Genomic DNA, 6,259 nt, shown 5'->3' on the forward strand with positions numbered 1-6,259 from the left:
TTACCAGCAACTGCTGGTTAAGTCAGGAAGAAAGGAACATTAGTTTGTCTGAACCACTTAAAATAAAAAAATCCTTACTTTAAAATGTAGAGATGTGTGTAGCCCAATGTGGGGGAGAATTATTTTTTAGTAGTTAGGGAAGTCAGTGAAGAGAGAACTGGAGTCCCATGGAGGTCAGTGGACAATCTGATCCTCAGTTTTAAAATAGGCTCCATGCTCTTGTAAAGGATGGACATTAGGTCTGGCATGCCAGAGGGCTTGCATGTGTATCAGGTTTGAATATTGATTGTTAGGGGATGGATTGTTACCCAGAAATGTTGAAACAGCATGTATGCAAAGTAGAGCTTCCACAGCTAAGGTTAAGACCAAGTCAATTGCTCTTCCTGCTCAGAGATGGATTAAATCTGAAATTCCAGCATTAACTTCCTTTGCCCTGCAAGGCTCATCACTGGGAATGAATTTGTTTCTTGGCCCCCCCCCCACCCCTTTTTTTCCTTTTGTTTTTTTCCCTGTTGTTTTTTATCCCCCCATGTTTTGTTGTTACAGCACATAACATAATGGGGCCCAGATCCCTGAGTGCGGCTCCAAGGCACAATTGTAACACAAAGAATAATATGTTGTTTCTGGAGGCAACGGGTTTGTGGAAAATGTCTTTATTTTTATAACTAAAATTAAGAAGCAAAACAGAAAATTTGTGGAACTTTACTAATTTCACCTATAATCATCCTGGGAGGCTTAGATCAGGGAGTATGCAAAACAGAAATTGACGCACAATGCTTTTGCCTTGTTTTCCTAGTCTGTGCTCCTGCTGAATGGGTTTTGCACAAAAGAGAGTTATGTAGCCCTAAAAGGACAAGAAAGAAAAATCCTTTGTGATTAGAAATATCTTGTTCACACTAGCATCTGGACTGGGAAACGCTGGCATCTGTGCAATGTGGAGAGCAAAATACTGTGAAATTACAAGAATAATCTACCCAGTGTCATTTACATGTACACATTAAAGAGAATGCATTGGGTATTGCTCTGCTTTGATTTTGGGGGGTTTTTAGGTGGCAAACACTATTGAAAAGAAAATATTTTAATTCTGAACAGGTAATAGACTAATTGAAACCCAGACAAAGCAGCACAGCCTTATTTTCACCATCAGTGAACTTAGTCACCCTCGTGGGAGCAGACGCCTCTGTTCTCTCAGAGGATTCTACAGAAAGATTCAGTGCAATAGCTGGTCTGCGATTTAACAAGCTGGAATATTGCACATTCGTACAGGAGAAGTGAGTATTTAGGATTCAGCATAGCCTATCAACTGACTTGTTATTAATATCTTCAACTAAAAGTCATGCCAGCTCAGCAGGCCAACAGTCTCGTCTTCCTCCTGAACAACAGCATAAACCTCATTTCCCTTGGAACAGTCTCTGCCGTCAGTTGGGAAGTGTAATTAGAGCTTGGACGGTCACAGTTAAAATGATCAAACCCGGAGACCTAGAAGTTGTTCTTGAGATGAAGTATAAAGCATTATTTAATGTATTTTTACTGCTCTTCGTTTTCTATTGCAGGATGTCTGCGATGACCACTGCCATCCATGTCCACACTGCTCTGCTCAGAAGGATGCTAAACATATTCCAACGGGAGAGGCAAGCTTCACCAAGTCTCAGGGGGGTCACTGTATGTGTCAAGGCTGGGCAAGGCCTCAAACTGAAGATTTTAGGGAGGAATTTGAAAGCATTTCTGTCCCATTGACATAGAATAATGTAATGAGGTAAGTTTAAATCACCTTGTGTTCAGTTAGGCCTCCTTAGACCTACTTACGAGTATGTACAAGAGGGGTATCTAATCGGTTGGTATAACTTAAATTGTGAGGGGATCTATGCTAAAGTCAGGTTTAGCTTATTTTATTTTACACATATTTATACCCCCAACCCCCCATGTTTGTTGCTGTTTTTGGTACGCTCCTTTTTCTGGCCCCTTGGCTTGTGAGTTGTACCAATTTAGACTCAATCAAGCTATAGACTATATTCAGAAGTGATGTGTAAGTGGGGATAGATGTGCAACATGTTATAGATTGATAGAAAGCCACAAGGCTGAGGGAGTCCAGAGAGCTGGTGTGATGAGCACATTGAGGGGGCCAGGAGAAGATGTGAGTTACACATGCTTAAACTTGCCTCTGAATATGCCCTTTGTATCTATTCACTGGAAATATATCTACAGACAGAAATGGCAAATAGGAAGGTATCTGTGTTATTCATGAAGCGGCAGATGCTTGAGCACTTCACTTATGATATCTAAATGACTATAGTAAAGTTTAGAGCATCACTTATGGAAATGTAAGTTAAACGTTCAAAAACCATTCAAATTTCCCTTTCCTTTGGCCTGCTGTATCTAAATTGCTACTGGGAATTACAGAAGACTCTTATTTAGAGGCTGGGGAATAGAAAAAAAAAGACAGTGCATTCTGGCTCTGTCATAGTGAAAATTACAGAAATGTCTTTGACGTCTCTTAGCATAAATGTTCATAAAACTTTGGAGAATAGATCCTTCAAGTCTATTGTTCTGTAACATATTTATTCACATCACAAAAGCTGCATTAAAATAACACTGAGGGTCTCAGAGATGCATTCACAGGGAAGGATTAACGTGCTTATCTGGCATCGTTGACAAGGGGATGTTTAGGGTGAGCTGCTTGGCTGTGTTTAAAGAAAGTTTTGATTCTTACGCTTACTACCTTTCCATACCAGCTCACACGGGATGCACCTTGGGCCTCTTCAGAGTGGCTACATCTTCACTTGTGTGTGTAAGACCCCACATGTTTAGAACCCAGGACTGTAGACCTGCCAGGCAGCTCGCATCTCCAGGCTGCCAGTGACAGCTGCGACCAGCTTGTGGAAACAGACCATGTGTACCATGGGAAGTTGGGTCTGACAGGCAGCAGCCTCATGGTGCCTGATTGGCTCCCTGCCCTATATAAACCCAAAAAACATTCCAGGAAGTCCTGGCAACAGCATGGTTTGCCTATAGCTGCCATGATCATTCCTGCTCCTGAATTCCTGGCTTTGACCTCGGCTTGATTTGAACTTTGCCTCCTGACTCGGAGCCTGAAACTGGACTCTGACTGTGGCCTGGAACCTGACTATGAACTCCTCTGCTATTTCCAGCCTCAGCTTTGCACCTGCTCTGACCCTTGTTGGGATCCTGAAAGTGTGTGATGATTTGAATAAGGGCCCCCCATACTTCCTATAGGACACCCTATAGTCAACCTTTACATGCTTAGGGGCTGTGAGGAGAGAGAAGATGGCTTTGTGGTTAAAGTTCAGAACTGGGAATCAAGAGATCTCAGCTCTATTCCTGGCTGTGCCACAGATTTAATGTGTGATCATGGGTAAATCCCTTATCTTCATCTTTGACCATTTTTTTCCCTAAAGGGTATACTCTGTCTCAAACAGAAGTGATGGGCTTGATGGAGAAATTACTGGGTGAGGTTCTATGGTCTGTGCTATGCAGGAGGTCAGACTAGATGATCATAATGGTGCCTTCTGGCTTTAAAATCCATGGAAAAAGGATACAGTGTTTACCTACTTCACATCTTAATTCATTAATATTTGGAAATTGCTTTGAGAACTTGGGATAAGTGCAAAGAATAAGTGTCGTCTCTCGTTTTTAAAACCTTCCATCTGAAATCTACGTACGTCTTTTAGGCTGCATGAACAATTTTACAAGTTTCCTTTTTTACAGTTTTTTTCTCGTTCTCCCTCTGATTTTTTTCCAAAATGAAAAATAATTTTGCAGAAATAAACTATCGTTTCAAAATATCTATCTCTTAAAATGTCCTTGCCACATGGGACAAATTAATTTAAATTTACAAATTTGCCTTGTAAGAGTTTCACCAACTTTTCCATACAGAGCTTTATTTGGAGCCAAAAATAGTGATATTTTGGCCTTGCAAAAAGTCTTTTAAGGTGAACATTTTCATAGTGAAAATTGCCATTCATGCAGCGCATTGAAAGCAGTGACAAGATTTAAAGGGTTTGTGTCTCTCGTTAGTTCAATGTGATTTTATGTGACTGCAGGCTGCATCTTCAATGCAAAATAACTAGATCCCTTCTTGAAAGAACTGCCATTTCTCTCAACAAATATTGGTTCCAAACTTACAAAGGGTCAGAGAACATGGCTGCCACTGAGCGCAGCAGACAAGCTTCTTATTAATTACTGCTGGGAAAAAGTTGACATAAACCTCCCTAAATGAATTAAGAAAGGTAAATCTACTGATTACTCCACAGGTTGCTTGCTGGCCTTCTCTTCCTGTCAGAAGGAGATTAATACAGAAGCTGCCTCCTCCAGTCTTGCTAATAAATATTCACTGAGCCATTCTCAGAGAGATTTGATCCTGATTCTGGAGCCATGCATGCAGCCTGGCTGTGAACCCTGGGGATTCAGATCAGCAGAAGGTAATCAGTTTAAACTTACAAATTTTATGAAGTTTATTTCTTACCTTCTGAAGTTATTTTTAATATAGAAAATAGATATTTCCTTTTTTCTGCTTTTCAGTGCTTTTGCCTGTCTCCACAAATCTGAGAAGCACATGACAGGAGAATTAATCTTAAAAAGGTACAAAACTGAATATTTAAATGAGGGGGATCACGGAATTCTGTACACTAATGAGATAAGCTGCTTTGAGTGAAGGCTAGTGCAGCTTTGGCCCATTTAAAGGCTTCTGATATGATCTTCAATTCTGAGGGGATAAAATGGGGTGGCTTCTTTTCTCAAGTGGGATCCTGCTCAGTATAAATTACACAGGCTTCTTTTTCCCCATGAAGCTTACCCTGAGAGAGTAGTTTCTGCCTAGCTGCCCCCTTGTTCGCCTACCCCTTTGTATCTGGCTGGCACAGAGAAGCCCCTATTGATGAATACTGGTTTTTGGTAAGATATAGGAAAGGTGTATCTTACACAGAAATTGAATTAGTAGGGAGCAAAAACCATTCCTGAACATGGTTGGTAAAGGTAACCTGGACATCACAAAACGCCACCTTTCTCTTGTCCAAGGACTCTCTCTCTTACACAGTTTGCAGTGCATCTTGCTTGTTTGTTTGTTAATATATGGTTATCTGGCACGTCAAAGATTAGATGTTTGCACACTCATATGCAGGTTGTCATGCAGCAAGAGAACTACACATCACTATATAAGAATATTTTGAATTGTACTACTTCCATTCACTGCATTTTGCAGCCTTCCACTGTCCCAGATGTTGCTTGAATGTCTTTCTGGTCTGTCTTCAGCAAGTCGTTCCCCTGCAGCTAATTAGCTGCTTTGTGCATATGGGGAAGTGTTTTATTTGCATGATCAAATAATCAGCAGGTTATTGGCCCATCCATACTTGGCTCTCAGTTCTGTTCTCATAAATTCTGGTAAAACCTAAGTCAAGGGAGAGTAAAGGGTTACTGTGATCCTGAGAACAAAAAGCCCATTCCACAGGCGCATGGTGTATCCTTCATGAAAAGCTCAATGCACAGTGCCTGGTCTCGTGGAATTTCAAGGCAGAACAGCCCAGAGACAATTAGATGAGGGCTTTTCCTTTCTGAACAAGCGTTATTCAGATTGATATTTTAATTACATTTGAGGTAATAAAACAAGATTTCGAGAGTGAGATACAGAAAGGAGAGGAGGAGACTGCATGTAGGAGGGAGGCACAGTCCACCTCCTGCTAGTTCAGTCACCATAAGAACAGGTCACCGAAAGTTTTAGTTAGGCCCAGTGTCCACTTCCCACTATCAGTTATTCTCTCCAGCCCAAAGATTGCTTCTCTTCCATTCTTAGGAACAGTGACATAGCCGAGTGGGAGGGTAAGGATCACACTGTCCCTCTAATAATAAATATATATTTCGCAATTGCATCTACATAGACAATTAAATCAAACATATTAGTCTAAATGTCATAACCATTCAATAGCTGAGGGAAGGGCATTATGAAGGGCATCCATGAAGGAACCAGGCAGCCCTTGCCAATGGGTGGAGCCTGTAAGTATGTGGCCTATATCCTCCCACATAAACACTGCAAAGACCTCTTCCTTCCATGTAGAGCTCTCACAGAACTGTTACAATTTAATGGAACGTTAATGGGTGTAATTGAGCATATGCAGAATATCGACCTCTTGTCATCATCCCAGACAACTGCAGTGCTGACAAAGCAAACTCAATCTGCTTCTTCACCAATGGAAGGGTCTGGTGAAAAGTCAGTCAGTCAGTCAGTCCTAGGAAGGCCCCTTTGATG

The 6,259-nt window shown here is 41.2% G+C and overlaps 1 long non-coding RNA gene across 1 annotated transcript; it reads left to right on the forward strand.

Annotated features, from left to right (window-relative positions):
- Nucleotides 1-1,672: 1,672 nt before the first annotated feature.
- LOC141974650 (uncharacterized) lies at nt 1,673-4,568 on the forward strand. Its single transcript, XR_012635787.1, has 3 exons — nt 1,673-1,756; nt 4,272-4,439; nt 4,540-4,568. It is a non-coding gene; the product is annotated as an uncharacterized LOC141974650 (long non-coding RNA).
- The last annotated feature ends 1,691 nt before the right edge of the window (nt 4,569-6,259 follow it).

The sequence above is a fragment of the Natator depressus genome, chromosome 19, assembly GCF_965152275.1.
Source record: "Natator depressus isolate rNatDep1 chromosome 19, rNatDep2.hap1, whole genome shotgun sequence".
Classification (NCBI taxonomy): Eukaryota; Metazoa; Chordata; order Testudines; family Cheloniidae; genus Natator; species Natator depressus.